Raw genomic sequence first — 20,905 nt, forward strand, 5'->3', positions numbered from 1 at the left:
CAGACAGGGCCCAAAATGTCTTTGGATATGAAGGCAGCTTCTACTGCTTCTTCCTGTAACAGAAAAAAGGAAAAAGAATGAAAAGCATCAAAGGAAAAAGAGAGAGAAAAAGACAGAGATAGACCAAAGTATAAACCTAAGGAAAAGCATCCAGAAAAGAGACCAGAAGACTGTTTGGACAAATCTAAGAAAAGGTCCCTGTACCAGACAATTATTGCGGGTCTGGCACCTAAAGTTTCAAGGCAGTTGGATCCAACTGTCTCCAGGATCCAAACCCCCTTCACTAAAATGTCCTTCCCTCTGGGGCCCATTAGCCTGAATCTTCATTCTCCCATTCTTCAGAAGATCCCTTAGAGGCCTGCTTTGATTAGTTTATCTTCAAGATCTGGTCAATCCACTAGGAGTCTTACCAAGTTAGATGTCGACCAAATGATGAAGAAGTTTCTGAGAATGCAAATTCAGCTGGGAGTCCTCCTGGCTGCATCCCCAAGGAAAGAACTGTGATCAGACCTTTGACCCCGACCATACTTCTTCCTAATGCCATCTCCATTTTTGGAGCCATGCACAATGAATCCAGCCTCCTATCTGTACCAGCTTTGAAGCTGATAGCCCTGAAGACTTTGGCTTGAACTTCTTCCTTCACTTTCTCAACAATGACACACTCTGGTCAAGTAGGGTCCGCAGTCAGAGAGCTGGAGTTGGAGCACCGATGGTGGAGTCGACTCCAAGATTTTTGGAGCTGTGCCTACCTCTTGGGAATTCAGCCCTGGACAGTTTGGTTTCTTGGTCCTCCTTGGAGCCATCAGCACTTGGGGTGAAGAAGACTACAGATTCTGCATTTTTCAGTGACTCTTCATCAACTCCATTGGCTGAGTTGGCTTTCAAGGCTGTGGAGAGGGCCTTGGCTGGACCAAGATGACTAATGTGAGCACAAAGTTTGGATCTAGCTAGACTTCCCCTGAAGACTGCTCCTTCGACCTCTCATTCTGGTTGACAGGGACAGATGGATCCAGTTAGCTATAAGACCACCTGGCATTCAGGCTCCTCATCTGACTACAGTGTGTCTAATTCAGATGTCCCAAGGCACATTCCTCGGAAAAAACTTCCAAGCAGAAGCATATTGACTCCTCTCTTGAGTCAGTCACAGAAGACACTTAAATATGGAGAATACCCCCCCCCCCCCCAGGTCCACCCTGAAGATGTCTCCTTTGCAGACTTCCTAGAACTAATAAAGCAGAGGGAGGGATGGCCACTGTAACTCCTTCTTCTGCGTGAACCTTTCTTAAAGCTTTTGGATCTTGTCCTTCAACATCCTGGGTGGTTCCACCTCTTGACACCTTAGTTGACCTCATCTCCCAGAAGGCCTGGAAGGAGCCTGATGTGGCAGAAACCATCCACCCCAAAAACAGATAAAATTGTAGTTGCCCCCAAAAACAAAAAATATTGCGCCAAGGGTCCCCCTGTAGATGCCATGGTGGTAGCAGTAGCCACAAAAATGGAACTGTCTGAAGAAAGTTCCTCTGTTCATCCCCCTAACAGTGAGTCTAGAATATTGGACAGACTATGGAAATGGACTTACTTTTCAGTAATATTTGCACTTCATAGGGTGAACTATCTGGCACACCTGGATTTTTATCAAGAAGTTTTCAAATTCCCTAGTATTTACCTTTAGATATCCAGAAAACTGTGGATACACAGTTGTCTACCCTACAGTCACCCTTCAATGTTGCCATGAGACTGCTATCTAATGTAGCAGTTGGCACAGGTATTACCATGTGACATCATTCTTAGAAGCAGCTGTGCGACTTCATGGAAAGCTTTAAGGCACCCTTCATAAATACCCCCATGATGGTTGTACTTTATTTGGACCAAAAGTAAAGTTAATGCTTACCAGGAGTGAGCAGGACAGTAAGACCTTGTTGACCATTTGAATCCATTTTAACTCCTCGGAGATCCTTCTAAAGGAATCAAACAGGAGGGAGAAAAATGTGGTTCAAAAAATGATAAGATTTTCACCAAAGGACACTCCTGGGGACAGGCGTCCCAGAGGCAGGGGCAGATGCAATTACATGGGATGTCAACCTCAGAACAGAAGTGCTCTGTAATACCAAGGTTTCCATGAACCTTTCACAAAGAAACTTTTTAAGTGTCCCTGAATGTTTGTCTGACTGCTGCACTCTGGAGGAAGTTGGGGGGACACCCACTTGCCTGACAAAATATAACTACCAATTCCCAGAGGTTATACAATACCCTTTTTAGTATCCCCAAAGACAAAACAAAACATTTCTGATACTCCACCCAATCAGTTGGAGCCTTCAGCAACAAAGGTTTTAAAGTTTCTGGACAAAAGAGTCCTCCAACCAGTCTCCTAAGACCATCATGGATCCGGAGTCTATTCAAGGTTCTTTTTAGTTGCACAAAAGACAGGGGACCTCAGACTAATACTGGATCTCAGCAATCTGAATTGATATGTAAACCAGCTGAAATTCTGGATGGTCACAGTACGGTCCATTATACCTTTGCTGAGAAAGGACATTTGGATGTGCTCTATTGATCTGCAGAACACCTATTGTCATATCAAGATCAAGCGGCAGTCCAGGAGATTCCTCCATTTCTAGCTGGAAGACAATCATTATCAGTTCAGGGTGTTGCCATTTGGTCTCACCATAGTTTCTCAGGTGTTCACTAAGATAATTGCAGCCATGACAGCTTTCCTCTGGCTATAAGGGATCCAGGTCTTCCTGTATTTAGATGATTGGCTTCTATAATTGGCTTTTAACAGCTACCTACAGGAATCTATTACTGAGACATTAGTCATTCCTGCTATACCTAGCAACTCACTTGGGTATTTCAATAAACTTCAACAAAAGCAAGTTATCCCCTTCTCAGTCCATAGAATTTACAGGCTGTCACACAGACACAGTACATCAGATAGCAAAACTTCCTATGACAGAAGGCAAATCCATAGGGTCTGTAACTCTACAAGTGATGAAATAGCCTCAGTTCCAAGCTCAACTCATTCTACAACTTATACGACTAACAGCTTCCTCCGTAACTCTGGTTCATTTAACCAGATATCACATAAGAGTTGTACAGTGGATGCTAGCTGTACAATGGTCACAAAAGCTACATTCTCTTCACTCCAAGATCTGTTTGACTCAGGTCTGCAGAGACCATATTCAATGTTGGAGTCCATACAGCACAGTTGCTCAAGGCAGACACTTACATCCTTCTGCTTCCAAAACCACAGTTACCCCAGATGCTTTCCTTCTTGGATGGAGTGCTGCATTTCAAAGGGAAGACAGTTCAAGGAACATGGTCATCAATACAGGCCAAACTTCACATCAATGTCTTGGAGTTGAGAGCAATCCTCCTTATGTTGCAGGCGTTTCAGGGCCTCCTACCCACGGATGTGATTGCCATATACTTGGACAACATGTTAGTGGTTTGGTATATCAACAAACAAGGTGTAACATGCTTGAATCCTCTTTGCCAAGAAGGCATAAGAGTTTGGCAGTGGGTAATGTCTTCCAATTGCCTTCTAATAGCAATGTGGGATGTCCACTATTCTGGCAGACAATTTGAGCAGAACTACAGTATAGCCTCGCAAGTGGTTTCTCAACAGAACAGTGGCAATAAAGATTTCCATCCACTGGGGCCCACCTTGCTGTGATCTTTTTGATCCATACCTCAACAGCAAATGCAGAAGCTACTTCACTTTCATCCATTCACAGGGACAGTCACTGAGAAATGCTTTAATCCAGCTTTGGCCCCCAGGTTTCCTTTCTACCTTTCTGCAAATTCCCCTCATCACCAAATTCATTCAGAAAGCTATTGAGTGCAAGACCAGGATAATCATAGCCCCTTTCTAGCCTCTGCAGGTATGGTTCCCCTTTCTTTAGCCTCATCTGGTACACCCACCATTGGTTCTGCATCCATTTCTAGATCTCCTCAATCACCCATCTCGGCTACCTCTACTGGATCTCAAGATCCTAATATTAACCACATGTTTTCTCCAGTCTTAACAATTGCCAGCAATGCCTGGCTTTCTTCCCTGGTAGTCCATATCATGTCTTCTGCCCAAAGAAATCTCAGCCAAAAGATTTACAAAAGTAAATTGAAGTATTTTTTTTTTAATCTGGGCCACTTCTAATGGACTAGACCCCTTTTCAACACCTTTACCTGAAATTTTTAGCTTTTATCAGAACTACTCAGGTCTGACTCAAGATACTGTACAATTAAAGTTCAATTAGCTGTCATTAAAATTTTTCACAAAGAGATAAGCAACACATCTATTGCTCCCCTCAAAGTGACCAAAGCCTTCCTTAGAGGATCTTTCTGACTGAGACTCCCAGTTCATGATCTGATCCCTTCCTGGGGTATTACTATCTTACCACAATCACTAACCCAAAAACCCTTTCAACCAGCAGCATCTACAGATATGAAGTTTCTTTCATGGAAAACTATTTTTTGGTTGCCATTACATCTGCAAAAAGTAGTGTCAGAATTACAGGTACTCTCTTGTAAATCTCCTTTCCTTATTTTTCACAAAAATAGAGTTTCACTGAGGACAAACCCTTCTTTTCTTCTAAAAGTAACTTCAGAATCTAACTTGTATAAACAGATTTATTTACCAGTTTTCTTTCCAAATTTTACCAACAAAGGAGAATATACTCTACATACCCTAGATGTCCATAGACAACTCAGGTTCTATCTCCAAAATACTAAAAGTTTCAGAAAATCACATCAACTGTTGATATAATTCTCTAAGAAGAAGCTTGGACAATCAGTGTCTAAAGGAACACTATCAAAATGTTAATAGACTGCATTTCATTTGTCTATGATTCAAGCGGCATGCCTTTATAGTCAAAGCCTAAGGCTCATTCTACCAGTGCAATGGTAACTCCAACAGCATTTGCAAAAATAGTGTCTATCAGTGACATATGCACTGCAGCAACTTGTTCTCCAACTCATACCTTTGTATCTCATTATAAGATGTGTAGTCTAGAATTTGCACATCTTTTGGCTCTGCCATATTCAGGAATGTCCTTCCTTGAGACCACCAAAGTCCATGTCAGGTAGCTTGGCTATCTGTCCCACATGTTGAATCAGATGAAAAAGACAAAATCAGATACGAAAGTTATATACTTACCATAATGATAGATCCATGTTGTCTTATTTTGATCTGTTTCAACTCTCCTCCATCCTTCCCCCGGCCTAATTGTCACTGTTTCTTCCTAGGTATTGGCTAAACCTCCTATAGACCTTGTCTGACTCATTTGTCACTCTTAGCCTATATAGAGAGTTATGTAATTCTTTGCTTTATCCTTTCCTACATAGATTAGCACCAATTTTGGTCTTCCAGTAAACTAATCTGAGGTAATTTAGTAGGAGATGGGAATTGTGGGTAGGGAACGAATCAGACCTCTCTGATCCAATACTTTGGTATAAGACACCAAGGTCTGATCAGACCAGATCCTGCAACCCACATGTTGAACCAGACAAAAATAAGACAACATGCATTTATTGTTATGGTAAATACATAACTTTTGTTTTTATGTAACAATTAGAGAAATGTCAGGAAATATTTCTTGTCCTAAAATCTCAAGACATTTGCCATTTTAATGTATGTTTTTTTTTTTTTTTTTTTTTAACAACACATAGGCTCATAGGATCATAGGAGGTTACTAGGCTAATGGCCCCAGGGCCCTTACAACCCTACCCAAGTTCAATCCATGTTCCCAAGGTTGTCTGGTTCAGGCAGACACTAAAATCAGCACATATTGCCCTTATCCAAGAGGGCTACAGGTGGAACCCCTGGGGTGAATTTCCGGTTACCCACTCAATCGTCCAAATTACACTTAAATAGGGCCAACGAGGGACTATGTTTAACATGAATAGAAGCTTGTTTGAAAGGTAGGGCAACATCTGTGAGACAAATCTGTCTCTCCAACAAGTTCTGTTGATGTCACATACCAGGTTAAGGCCCTTTGTGCTAGTGACCCATGTGCCATTTGTCTTGTGAATGTGCAGCATTTCCATTAAAGCTGGGTCAGAGATTGCTCTATATGCAAAGCACAGGTCACCTTCTAAGCAGTCTGTAAAACACATAGTAAAGTGACAATGATTTCAGTCTGTCTGCATAAGACAGATCTTGAAGACCCTGAATTTTCTTTGTAAGGAACCTTTGTGGTCTCTCTAATTGCTGCAGGTGTTTGGAAAGGAACATACCAAAGGGAGAGTAGTACTCTATTATTGGCCTGATGAGGGAAGAGTACAGGGGGTTATAACCTCCTTTTTTCTGGAGGTGATGCCCTTACTTAATGAGATGAGCAATATAAAATGCCCTTCTTACCACTGTGGAGACATAGTGATCGGAGTTAAGGTTGCTGTCATAAAATAAACCCCCCCCTTTAGGCCGATAGTTCAGGCGGCAGGAAGTTCTACTGAAGTTATTTCTCTGTTCTTAGATTCTGTTCTAAATCCAATAGTACAGAGTTTGCCTTAGTTTGTGAAAGATTCTCGGTCACTTTTAGAACAGATTAGAGAATTTTCCGAAAACAACACAACAGATTCAAACACTTTAGTTAATAATGAATTCACTATGTTGACACTTGATGTGACTTCATTATCTACATCTATACCACAAACAGAAGGTGTGGAGTTTGTAGTTAATTTTTTAAACAAATATACTACATTAAATGAGGCCAACATTAAAGTATATGCAAGTCTGTTAGAGTTATTATTGGAAAACAATTACTTCATCTTTAATAAGAAATATTACAAACAACTATTCTTGGCTTGTCTTCTTCGAGGCACCAGTGTTTTTTTCGAAGGTTGCTGTCAACCTGTGTGCCCAGATCTCTCACAACTAACTGTGTACTTACGGTATTGCTAGTGATGTGGTAGTTTTCAGGAATATCACCCTTGCCAACTACCCAAATAAGGACTATCTGCTTAAAGAGGGACAGGTGGTACTCCTACCTCCTAGAGGAGAATCTGATTTCCAACTGTGGAATGTCTGCACTAGAACTTGCAACCAACTGCAATGTCAACCAAGAAATAGGAGGCAAGCAGTCCAATGCCAGAGTTCAGGCATGCATACCTTCTACACAATAATTATTTTGGATATTTGACTCTCGGATAACGATTGTTTCATAGATTTACAACTAGAACCTGTCAAAGATGTTTTTGTGACCTCCTCCCTCAGCTTGCGAAACCACATACCTTTTAACCATCCCTGATTTTGAATAAAATTTTAACTCTGTCCCTCTTAATCCCTCCAAAATTGTTGACTTTTGGAGAAAAGATGGCACATTATACTTAAAGGAAAACCACACTCAAAAACTGAAAAAATATATGTTTTACAACAAATCGTATCAAAGGAAATGGTTACTGTTATTTTCTAATTTGTTATACCCTAAAATGATCTGAAGGAGGCTGCCATACGCTAGCATTATTTTGTTTTACAGTCAATGTCACCTTCCTGATGTCATGTTCACATTTAAATGTCATTGTTTTCTTAATGGCTCAGGTTTTGGGATAAGTGACCTAACTTAATTACTGTGCCACTCTTAGTAGCTGTAGGGTTACCACCTGTCCCACTTTGCGAGGGGACAGTCCCTCTATGGGCAGTTGTGTCCAGCAAAAAAATTGAAAAAATGGCAAATGTCCTGAGATTTTAGGACAAAAATACTTCCTTTATTTTCTTTAACAGTTGCATAAAACAGTTATTTTGAATCTGAAAAACCTAAATGTTATAAGAAACAGAATAAGCAACTCAAATACAAGAATAAGCTTTTATTCTGGCAAAAAAAGTGTCCTTTGTACTGGCCGTGGGTCAGACTTCTCAACCAATTGGGGACAAATTTCAACAGAATCATGGACAAGCCAAGAAAAAATCAGGGACACTTTTAAAATATTAGTGCTATTAACTTGAAACATTGACAGAATCAGATCATATGAATTAATACACATTTTCTATAGTAAAAGAAGTTTATAACGCTTAATTATTGTCATTATTCATTAAGTGTAATTCACCACCTTTCCTCCAAAAGTCACTCATTTTAGGAGGGATTAAGAGGGACAGAGTTAAAATTTGAGTCAAAATCAGGGACAGTTGAGAGGTATCCCTTGGGTATGTTTTGCCCTGCAAAATCTGACGTTTCAACAAATAATGTCCCACTTTTGGCATTTGAATAGGTGGCGACCTTAGCAGCGATGTAACAGATGAGACAAACGCAGAGAAGAAAGGCAACCATAATTGAGTTATGTTTTTATTTTCTGTACGTGAAGTGTTTAGTCTTGGATTACAGAGAAGGAAAAACTTTTTGGAAATACATTTTGACGTTTGGGCGGAGTTATCCTTTAATAAATAATGCCTGTTCATCTCTTTTACTTCAGTACATATATATTAACATTTGTCTTATTCTGTCAATGCTTCAGGTTAATATTACTAATATTTTAAGTGCTCTTGATTATTCCTGGATCTGGATTCGTCCCCGATTGTGTTGATTTGCACCAGATTCGTTGAGAGCTATGCAGGCTGAAATGCATACGATTACTGTGACCTCGTATGACTTCCACCCAAAGATTCCCGTATGTAAGGACGAATAAAAAAGACGCGCTACTATTTTTCCCTGCAATTAATAACATTTGCAGGGTGTTGCACATACCTCTTAACCTCCGAGCTCAAGAAATTAGGGACAAAGACCAAAATGAAGGACATTTCTGTTCTTGCAATACGTTGCATTTAATCTGTATTTTTGTTTTATATGTATGTACTTGGAGCTTTTCTCCCCGGGCCTTCATTGAAAAGGGGCTCATTTCAGCCCAATGGACTCTCCCGGTTAACAAACTGCAAATAAATAAAAGTATCACTCGTGCATATTTAGAAATCTGCTTGAATACTAGTACCTCTCAACTGTCCCTGATTCTGACACAAATGTTAGCTCTGTCCATATTAATCCCTTTTAGCACTGGTGCCTTTTGGACAAAAGTGGTGAATTATGCTTAGTAAACAATGACAATAATTAAGAGCTGAATAATTATTTTACTTCAAGATATGTATATTAATTCACATTATGTAATTCTGTTAGTGACTTAAATTAACACAACTAATATTTTAAGTGTCCCCGATTCTGTTGAGGTTTGTCCCTGATTGGTTGAGAGCTATTTTTGCGTTAACTTGCATTTCCTGAAAGACAAGAAATCGGAGACTCAAATAACTGTCATTATTTAGTGACAACAATCCTCAACGATTTGTCAGACCCTACACATTTTGCAAAGTACAGAACAAAAATATGAGACAAAGTTGAGAGGTATGAATTTCACGCTATAATTTTAGCGTGACCAAATAGCATCCAAGTCCCATTAAGAGTTGTTTAGCACTTCCCTTCACCACTTTTTTCAGCTGACCGCGACTAGTACAATGTCTGTTTACGAAGGGGGATAGTCATTGTATGTATTGTTTAATAAAGAGTGCTAGAAATACTACACTTAAGCTAATAAAATAGCTAGACTACTGACATAGCCTGTTGCTATACGATTACAGTGCCTCCTGCTGGCAAGCGCCTTACTTTTTCCATCGGAAAGTCCCATGAGGTACATTGGAAATCCCCGTTTTAGATAGAGTGTGTATGTGTGTCAATAACAAAAGTAGAAACCTCAGCTGCTAGGTCGGTAGTACTCAAAAGTATTTTTGTTCGAGGCGTTCTCATGTTCATGTAGAAACGTTTTTTTTCGTGGATGTCGTACTCCTAAGAGCGCGGCTTTCTTTCATGGCGCTCGTTCTTGTCAGTGGGGAGAAAAGCAAACCTGTCTTCGGTTTACAAAATTGGGACTGCTGCATTTCTTAAAACTACTATACATAGCTTAATTTCCTTTTTTCCTGCGGATAAATTGTTTTTGCTACTTCTGTGGATTATTACTTCCGAGGTAAGTAAATTGAAAAACTACAAATTAAAGCGGAGTTTAAATCATGTTACATTTAACATTGTCAGTCATTTTGGAAATTGGATGGGCTCATGTATGTAATACCTAGTTTATATGGGATACAAGACTGCCGTTGATTGCTTGAATTAAAGCTTCCCTCCTCTCAGCTGAGTTCAAAAAATGGACTGTTTATTTACTTTACTGCATGCCAAAAAGTATTATGGGAAATTTGTATACCTCTGAAGTAATTCGGACAACCACACTTCTCGTCTGCTCGTCTGTGCAGAATGTACGGATTTTTTTGTCTGATCCTCATATTTTTTGTTGCTGGAAAATCATTGAGCATTGCAGTCACTAAATAACGAAGGGTGTCTTTCAAAAAATGCATGCTAATGCAAAGCTTGTTGTTCTAGCTACTACGTATTTAAAAACATATGCCTAGTTTTAGCCTTTCCCCCATCCTACCTCTCAGCTGTCCAGATTTCCACAGAAGGTCCAGATTATTGCATCATAGATTTGGCCTGTTCCTCCTGACACTTTTGATGATCTGACAAGTCAGTGAGGAGTTTCAGACTCCATGCAAAAACTGTTATTCTGCCAACTTTCTAAGTTTATAAGATCAACATTTAAAAATTGTCCATTTTTGGGGCCTTTATTCTCTCATTATTGATGGCTTTGTTCAGATTTCTTGTGCAAAGAGGTTAAGATGTATGCTCCTATTACGTTTGGCTATGTCTAAAATCTGTGAGCAAAGAAGTTGAGGAGTAATTTCTGCAACTAATGTAGGGCACTGTATGTGTGCATTGCCACTCCCTTTCAACTGCCATCATCCTCTCTTTTTACTTCTCACTTCAGCAACTTAAGTCCTTCCAGCAACAGCACCTCATGTGGTGACCCCCGAATTATGTGGCTTACTTTGTAAATAATTCTTCAACACTGTTTAATTGTATGCATTGTAATTGTTTTGGCTGTTCCCCATCCCTTGTCATTTGTGGTGGCTATCTTTAATTAAGAAGCATAATGTTATAGCTTGAAAAAATGTGTAAAACGGTTATTTTTCTAATATGGTGCTTAGGTGTGGAAAGGCACACATTCAAATAAATGTTGGATCATTACTTTTGATTTTTAGTTATTGGTATATGTGGCTTCTTTTGCCACTGACTAGTTTAGTTAAACACATACGTTTGACTTGCCTGTCAGCTAATGTTCTTTACCTTAAACGCTATTATTATGAGAAGCAGACTGCAGTAATTCAGTAATTTCTGGTTTGTAAGTGCTCTGTGTAATAGTTTTCTGTCTCACTAAATCATCTAAATTGTGTGCCCTGAGCAGTTGAAGTGGTTTAGCTTTGGTAGAAATGAGCTTTAATTAACATTTGTTGAAAAATGCCCTGATACAGTGAACATACCACAGTTGATTTTTTATTTACTAAACTCCTGATTAATAAAATAGTTAATGAGAAGGGTTTAATTACAAATGCATTAAGGATAATCATGACTTATTTGTGTGAGTTACAAGTGTGGTATTGATGTTTTAGCAGCTTGGGTGGTTGCATTCTTACTTTTTTACTGAAGCTTCTTGTTGATTTAACCTTTCCGCTTGCTAGCAAAACTAGCTTATCTTTTTACTTGAAACATTTCCTTGTTTTTGCAATTCATACATGTTGTACCTTCCCTGCTGTGCCTGAAATGTAGTTCTTTTCATGTTAAAATGGTTTGTTATGGCAATGCCATGTGTATTAGCTGTAGTATTTAATGTAAAACTTAGTGTGGTTAAGAGTGGAGGGAAGGCCAAGGATTCAAAGGTGATGTGTAGGATTTTATGATCTAATTATGCAGAACAGGGGGAGGATCAAAAATGAGGTGGGGAACTGGGAATAAGCAGAGCAAACAAACATTGGGCAAGGATCAGGGAAACAGTACTCGGCTATGGATGGGTTTTTGGAAGCTACAAAAAAAGAGGAAAGGCCAGTGTAGCAACACAAGAAGTTTAGGTTGGCAAATAGATCTAAATATAAGGGTATTTAAGAAGTGAAGGGAAACCGTGTGGAGTTAGAGGAGATGCTATAGGGAGACAAGCAGAAGGGCAGCAAAGCTACAGATTAAAAGGAACTTGTCATGTGGGGGAAAATATGTTCCTTTAGTTATATATACCAGAAGGAATGATGGGTAGGACAGAGTTGTCTAGGCTGAACAAAGATGAGAAGGAGATCAAGAAATACTTCTGAACTAGTACTTCTAATTCCTTATTTTTTTACAAGGAAAAACAATGGGAGGGTGCCATGCTGGAGAGTAGGCCATGCTGGAGAGGGTGGGAAAGCAATGGACGGACACCAGGATAGAAAGTGAGGAAGCTGAGAAGGAACTGCCTTCCTCAAGGGAGAGTAAAGCATAAAACCCAGATGAAGACCTCCCTGGAGTTTAACATAATTGTTGACTTTGGTCTACGCAGAAGGCTTCTAGGAAAGCTGGAGGGTTTGCGGTGTGAACTCCGGGCTAGAGGATTAAGTTATTGCATGGCTAAATGGTTGGATGTAGAGTGCTATAATGTTAAGACAATGTCAGGAATAAAGAAAGTGACTGCTGGAGGGGTTAAGCAGTGGTACAGTCTGTTTTAGTTCTCCATGGTTTCTTTTAAGGGCATACTTAAGAAGGCAAAAGACTTGATCAGCCTGTTTTGCTTATGATACAAAATTAAGGGTAGCACTGGATGATGGGGCAAGAGGTTAAGAAAGATTTGGAAGGAGTGACTGATTGGACCAGAAATTGGCATTTTGTGTTTAGTGCAAGCAAATACAAGTATTTCATTTAGGCCACAACTACACTAGTGTGAAATGTCAGTGGGGGGGGGGGGGTTGTAAATGATGACAGCAGAGCAGGAAGAGAACTGGGAAATGTTGGTCACGCCTGGATTGGACCATCAACAGTAGAGTAAGAAGGTAATGTGTGTAGCCAGCAGAATGCTGGATACATCCTCTGGGAACTGAGACTGCAGAAGCATTGAGTAAAAGCTTCCACTTCAGCACACCCAGGTCAAGATTACACCTTGGGTACTGTGTGCAGTTCTTGGGGCCATACAGGAAGATGGATATCTCCAGCTGGAAGGTGTTCAGTAGAAAGCAATTGTAAGGGTACATGGCACTAGGGGGAAAGGATGTGACTAAAAACAGACAGTGGGCATAAAGGCACGGGGGGGGGGGGGGCAGGGTTACTTCATAAGTGTCTATTCCTTAGTATTTACATGCCCAAAGTCAATAGCCAGTAGAATTAGCATGGTTATGACAAGTGTTTCTTTTTCTGTTCCTTTGTCTAAAATATTTCCATTGGCTGTTCTTTCCTTTGTCTGGGCCTTGGCTTTTCTAACAGTTTGCTTTGTTTCATTCTGCTTTAATAACTGGTATTGTTGCCTACCTTCCTTCCTTCATTGATCCAAATTGCAGAGTTTTTTTTCTAGTTATGACACGCTAAAATAATAGCAACGAAATATCTTTGTGGACCATCATTAACTGTTTGTTTAATGCCTACAGTGTATATATATATATATATATATATATATATATATATATATATATATATAATGTATGTATGCAGGAATATGAACAGTTGAATCAGCACAGGGAAAATAAATTGCTTACCACCCATAATTGATTTGTAACAACATAACTTTTAAAACCACTAAAGAACTGCATATGTGTATGTGCCCATAGTGAAAGAAACTGCAAAGCAGCACTAAGGCAAAGGATCATTCGTGAAGAAAATTTTCTATTAATACCATGTTAAAAGATTAACAACAAAATACTCATATGGACCATGGTATACTGTTTAAAGTCTAACTTTACTAAATAGTGGAGTTGGTACTGCATATAGGCAGGAATGTGAGCAATTCGATCATCCCAGGAAAAAAATAAATAGCTTACTGCCCATAATTAATTTGCAACAACATAACTTTAAAGCATATAACTTTTATAGCTCAGGATACCACTGCTGTAAAACAGGCTCCCCATCCACGTAAAACAAAGCTCATCTTTGCCCGTTTTAAGCTCAACTTAGATCTATGGATAGGAAACGGAAAGTTTTCCCAAGACTTCCCCCTGTACTACTAATGGACTACTGGACAGATACAGCAACTAAATGCTTTATCCCAACCATGGGTCCCATCAAATTATCTGTGGTATGATCCCATTTATTCTCATTAGGGGTAGTCTACAATTATCCACCATAGGATGGGTAAAGCCAATCTATAACAAATGGGATAGGATATTTTGAGCACAAAAATATGAAGGTGTAAAATGGCCTGTAAGGGCAGCTAGCCTAGTACTTAACCTATGAACCTAAAAGGCTCAACACTGAAAACAGTGCAGAACTGCTGTTTTAAGATGTACTTAGTAACTGCCATATTTTGTTTCATTTTATTTTATATATCTGTTTATGTCTAGCTTTATTAAGCAGTACAGTTAGTGTTACATATATTCAGGAATGTGAAAAATCAGATTAGCACAGAAAAATAAACTGCACACCACCCATAAATAGTGAGCAACATAACAATGAAGAATTGCAAATTCTGCTTTCTAACTGCTTCACGCTTTCTCTTGTTATTGGCAAAATGTCTTGTATTTCTGCAGCTCAACTCTAGTGCAAGTTAGCATTCAGCACTGACAAATACATATTTATATTTGTGGTACAGCAACAGTGATACATGTGTATATGTATTTTTAGCGGTTCCCCATTTCCCACCCAACTACGACTGCCCTGTGGCTTTCTCTTCACCTTCACTCTTTCTTGAAACCCCTCGAATGCTCACAGATGTGCCCTTTTCCTAAGTTAAACAGTTACTTAGTCCTAAACAGGTTTTACTTGAAGAATGAGTAGAATCTTAATCAGTAACCCTATCTGAGGAAGTGACATGCAACTCCACATGTGCTGTACTGGGCAAGGTTATTTGGTTAAATCCATTATGGTTACGATTTCCTTATTAATCTTGCCTATTGTGTCACTTTTACACTTCTTTTTTTGTACTTTTACATACTCCAGCAGGCACAGCTTGTTCATTTTATTCTTTAGCCATATCCCAGTCTATTAATTTTTTTGTACTCCAGTTAGTTATCCTTCTCTGACTTACACCAGTAGTAAGTTGTTAACCTTCCTGTTTTGATACAACACTTAATCTGCACTGGCCAGTATGGAATCTCAGTCAGCTTTAGCTCTTTCTGTAGCCAGCTTGATGCACTGCCTCAAAATATCTAGTGCTGTTAACCACCTCATACTTAATGCAAACTTTGTATTATCTCACAATGACTCATTATGTGAGAGGTACAAGTTTTTACTCAACCGGGAGGCTACTTTCTCATTTCTGAACACATTTGGTAAGCACACCGCACATACAGACACAACATGGAGCAGTTCCATTAAATCAGAGTTCCCTGAGGTTAAGACTGTACTGCCTAAGCCTCCCAGGCTAAAGAGTAAGAAATGTCAGACATTAGGTCACAGAGCAACACAATGACCTTTACCTTTCACATCCATAGCTACTGCATATATGTCTGAGTCACAAGGGTACAAAATGCATGTCCTCAGACTGCACCTAACCACGGTAGTGTTTTAGATGGGTGACTCTGTTGTACAGCCACCACCCTCACCAGACTGGATAAAAATAGGATGACAGCTATTGTTATGGAGCCAGGATCTGGGATGTAACAAGGGCTCTTAAATGCAATTATAAACTGATAGTGGCAATTATAAACTGATAGTGGCCCTCATAGAGATGAATAACCTTAAACGCTGTACCGAGAGGGACATGCAGAAGGATATGACTGAGCTTAAATGTGTATGGTTCTGAGGTAGGAAAGGCATTGGTCTTGAGTGGTATTTTTCCATCACTCAAAATGATGCTGAGATTCAAAGACGAGGTAATTGGCTACATAGCTGTAAAGCAATCCGGTATGTGTCAATTTAGGAGGAGATGGCTACCGAGCCTTCCTGCTTCACCAGAGTTAGTTTACATGTCTCTTACCATGGCTTTCTCAGTTTGGCTAAAGCTTTTGCTACCCTCATATTGTCTTTTTAGGCAGATACCCTCAAGTGGACATTCAAAGCTAATAAATTCTAATAAGGAACACATTAATTTGGATCTAGTCTATATCAGGAGACTTAAACACTGCTAGAACTTTGAGGCTCTTCTACAACTTGAAAAAATTGATAAACGTGTAGTTAGAAACATTGTTTCAGAGCAATGAATGCACTTTTTTCCTGGATTATGGCAATTGTTAGGGAGTATAGGTATTTGTCAAGGACGTCAGATCCCTTGGGACACCACAGTTGAACTCCTCGAAGTTAAAATTGCCATAAACTACCACTTTGTAGCTAACTATAGAACACCTCCTGAGCATGTTAGCTATTGTAAGATATTAGACGAAATCCCCATTAAATTCACACCTTTCTACTGGAGGACTTTAATTGTCCATCAGTAAATTGACTGATCTACACTGCCAGTGGTCAGCATGATCAACATTTATTTAACATTATAAATGCTAGCGCACTTCGCAGATAGTTAGCCATCCTACTTGAGGTCTCAGTATCCTTGATAATGTCTTAAATAGCTACTACTTGCACATCTCCATATGTATCCTCATATATTGTTAAACGAGGCCATAAATTAGTGACCTTTTCATTAAAACTGGTAGGATTTCCTCTAAATGCCCCTGTGTTTAGGAACTGCTCAAAAGCCAACCTTCTTCAGTTATTGATGACCTAAATAAATTCCCTTACAATCCTCCTCCAATGGATACCGCTGCTAAAATTGCTGCATATGCGTCTGACTTCTGGACCTTGTTAAGTAGTTGTATTAACAAGGTAGTCCCTATCAGCACCAGATATAATGAGGCATTTAAAAATAACCTCTGTGATGGGCTACCCATTGTAAATTGTATAACGGAAAGAAAATAGGTCTCATTCTACTCTACCTACCTTAAGAGCACAGTTAAGCAAACTAGCAAAGAGCGTAAGGAAGCCATTAGGAAGTTCAAAGCTGTAACATCCTAGTTAATAAATGGAGCGCAAATTTTACTTTGCCCACAGTTAATAACTATCCTACAGTCTCAGGCATCCCCTTTAGTTACTATAGTAAAAGTTGTTTTAACCTTCTCAAAAACTAAGAGCATCTCATTCATGGGCCCTAATAATGTACTAGGTTGCCTGATTATCAGAGCCAAATGTGGCGTATCTGAACCCCTACTTAATTTCTTTTAATCTAAGCCTGTCCACTGGTTACATCTCCTGATGCCTGGAAAACAGCCATTGTAAAGCCATTACATGAGGATGGCCTGACTACTGACCTTAGTAACTATATACTGTTAGTCTCAATAATCTCACGTAAATCTCTGGAGTATATTATTTTAGGCCTATTAACCTGGGCATTGAAAATTATTAAGCCTCAAATCTCATCAGTTTGCCTTTGTCAAAGGGAGGTCCTGCCTTTTAACCTCATTATTTTCTTTGAAAAGTAACCAAAGCAGTGGATAGTGGTTATGCAGTGCATACAGCTTGTCTGGACCTGGCAAAGGTGTTTGACGTTATTCCCCATGCAGGCATTAATGACAGGCTTGCTAATCTGAGTATTAATCGTTAAGCTGTGTGATGAGTAGCTAATTGGTTGTCTGGCAGAACTCATGTGGTAAGTCACTGATGTCATTTTTAAAAAGCAAAAATGTTACCAGTGGTGTTCCACAGGGCTCAGTTTTGGACCCTTTCCTCTTTGCATATAGTTTTCAAACCTTCAGGTGACACGCCTGACCTGTGGTTGACTAAGTTGACACATAAATGTTCCAGTATGGGTTAGACCACGTTAATTGATGCAAGGACAGTGGTCTCAAATTAAGTGTGGAAAAAATGTAGCATAGTTTATTTTAGTAAACAAAACATTTTCACTTATTGTATAGGTGACCAAACTCTCCAGTCAGACACTGTTGTAAACCATCTAGGCATTTCTAAATGTACTTGTTCCACTCAGGACCAAGAGTTGAAGCCAGTACAGCACCTTGGCTGTGCAGTAAAGCAAAACAACTTGCAAACCAAGGAGACAAGGCCTGGGAAAAATGTTGCAGGATAAAACTCAAGCTAACCTCCACCACTAAAGTCAACTCAGAAATGAAGTAAAATACCAGATTTAAGTAGAAAAAAAAAAGATTATTACACAAACTCAAAACAACCCCCAAAACGTTTTTGTCAGTCATAGATCATATTCTAAAATCTGGACACACCACACAATCTGCTCCTTCCTTTCAGGGAGAATAGCAAATCAACACGCATTTGATGCAGTCCGTAAGTAGCATATCAAATGAACCAACATACCTGAAGTTTCAGGCATACAGCAATAAACTGAAATCTGTGCTTGCATCCTACATTGAAAGAGAGAGTTTCTTAAGATAAAGCCAACACTCTAGACCAAGACAATAATACCAGCTGAATATCTCAGAATTGAAGATGACACCCTAAATAGTTTCTGTCTTAATAAATTGATCCTTCATGAGTACTATGCCCCTACATTGTGGGGGAAAAATCTTGCATCCTACCTGTCCGCAAAGGAGCCACTCCCACAGATATGAAATTCTAGACCAATAGCTATTCTATCTGCTCTGCCCAAAATCTTAGAAACGTGTGTCCAGTCCCAACCACTCAATTACATTGCTGAAAATAACCTCCTATCACAGTCTCAACATGGCTGTTTCCCCCTTCACAGTATGACTGCTGCCTCAGTTCTATCCACAAGATAAACCTACATAGAAATCAGGCAGTCAGGTGGTGTCTGCAGTCTTCCTAGACATAGCAAAAGCACTGGATTTGATATCACACCAAAACATGTTACACAAACTGTCTACCTTAACACTCTGTAGTCCATCACTCACCAGGTTTCAATGTTACAGTAGATGTCAGGCAGTTAAATGGCAAAATATTCTCATTCTTCCTCCCTATATATGTTGGTGCTCCCCAAAGGTCCATCATTGATCTACTTTTTATGGTCATAAGTGACTTGCACACATCAGTAGTCCAGTATGTGGATGATTCCACCTTTATCTGCTCTCCCCAGCCCTGTAAAAATTACAAGAAATAACCTAATAAAACTCCCTTACTTTCATAACAACATGGCTAACAAACTCTTGGTTACTTCTAAATTCTAAAAAAAAAGAAAGAAATATATTTACTCCAAAACAGTTGGCTACACAGAAAGTACTTTTCATCATAACCTCGTCAAACAGTACACAAATTGAACTTGCACCAAATTTCTAGGCGTAATCATAGTTGGGAAACATGACATTCAACCTTCACATAAGACATGCAGTTAAAAAGCACCCTAAAACTCAGCTCCCTCTGTAGGATCAAAACATATCTGACAGTGTGCTAGAAAGCACATTGCTTCGACCCACTTTCTTCCAGCGCTCCTTTATTCCAGTCTCACTTTCACAAACCTAGAATCTACACATAAAGGCCAACTTAAAGTTGCTAGATTTGCAGCTAATTTATATGATAGGACACACGATTGTCTGGCCCTGAAACAGTTAAACTGGGCAAATCTACCACACTGCCTAACATTCTCATTGCTTGTGACTGTGAGTAATCTCATTAAGAAAACATTGTCCATCTGTTGGTGGTGTAATTGCATACTAATCCACTAAATGAATTCTGCACTCCTCAAACACCTACTACTAATACCCAAATCAAACTCCGCAGAACTCTCTGTACTCATAACTACTTCTCCAAAAAGTGGAGCTCCATCCTTCACTCTCTCAGACAAATTGACAATCTAAAATTCTTTAAACCACAACTCAAAAAAAAAATCTGTCAGACTTGGTTGAGCACCTACATTTCTGCAAGCTGAACTCCACATTGCACCTCCGTACTACAGATAACCTCACCCATACTTCTGCAATTATTTTTCGCATGGAATGTGGACTAACATCTGTCGTCGACTTTATCCGTCTCTCAAGGTGAAACCAAAACAATTGTAAACTGGTTCTTGCCGATACAGTGTATTTACAATTATCAGCATCTCTTGCTGTATTATTGCAGATAATTTCTTCACACACCTGAGTTTGTGAATCCAAAAGTGAAATCTGCACACGGATATCCATCACTTCTAATTGTGTGATGTAATGAGAATGCGACTGTGTATATTACAATATGAATGCAACCCTGTACATTCTATGTGAAATGATGATTTATATTGCACTCTTTTTTTTTTTTTTTTTTTCTCTTGCCTTAACAGAGATGTTACCAACTCTGTATAATGTATGCATCTTAAGTTTGTGTGTGGCGTCCACTGAAAGGGTTTTTTTTATTGCCTTTCCTGGGAATTGAATGGAATAAATACACAATTCTTTATAATTTTTTTCACAGTAGTTTGGAAAGTGTTCAATATGGCTTATCAAATTTTGAAAGGCATCACCTTTACTTGCATATTATGAGACTCGTATATACACCTTTTGTCATGTATTTATGTAAATGTATCACTCGCCTTGAGAGACCTCCAAGATTCATAACTGAAAACATCAGTGTCCTTTAAAAATATTGGTTATCAGGAGAGATTGACACACACACACACACACACACACACACACACACACACGAGTTGCACCTGCATGTTTAAATAAAGAATCACCACCCACTAGCTTACACGCTCTGTCTCATTAGATATTGCATGACAAATGCCAGGTACATGACAAAAATCACAATCTGAGTGCAGAAAAGGTATCCAAGTCCACATGCGTGTCCATAGGCAAGTACAAGGCAATCAATCTGCAGACCATTACAAACCTAGTCGCACAAACACAAAAAACTTAGTTCCTTCTTGCCTCAATGATGGCAAGAAAAGACAGATCAGCAGAATGTCATCTTTGTGACATGTACTGGAAGTCTGTCCCAGAAGTGAGGGACATAACTGGGACAGGAATCTATCATAATCAACGTCTTATTTATCTGCT

The 20,905-nt window shown here is 39.3% G+C and overlaps 1 protein-coding gene across 1 annotated transcript in view; it reads left to right on the forward strand.

The window, feature by feature from the left end:
* Positions 1-9,464: 9,464 nt before the first annotated feature.
* TNFAIP3 (TNF alpha induced protein 3) overlaps positions 9,465-20,905 on the forward strand; it is a 118,720-nt gene continuing 107,279 nt past the window's right edge. Inside the window, exon 1 of the mRNA XM_044075488.1 lies at positions 9,465-9,936. The gene's annotated coding sequence lies outside the window, so the exon portion shown is untranslated. The remainder of the gene's footprint in view (positions 9,937-20,905) is intronic.

This window comes from Protopterus annectens, chromosome 1.part1, assembly GCF_019279795.1.
Source record: "Protopterus annectens isolate FY-2018-M chromosome 1.part1, PAN1.0, whole genome shotgun sequence".
NCBI lineage: Eukaryota > Metazoa > Chordata > Ceratodontiformes > Protopteridae > Protopterus > Protopterus annectens.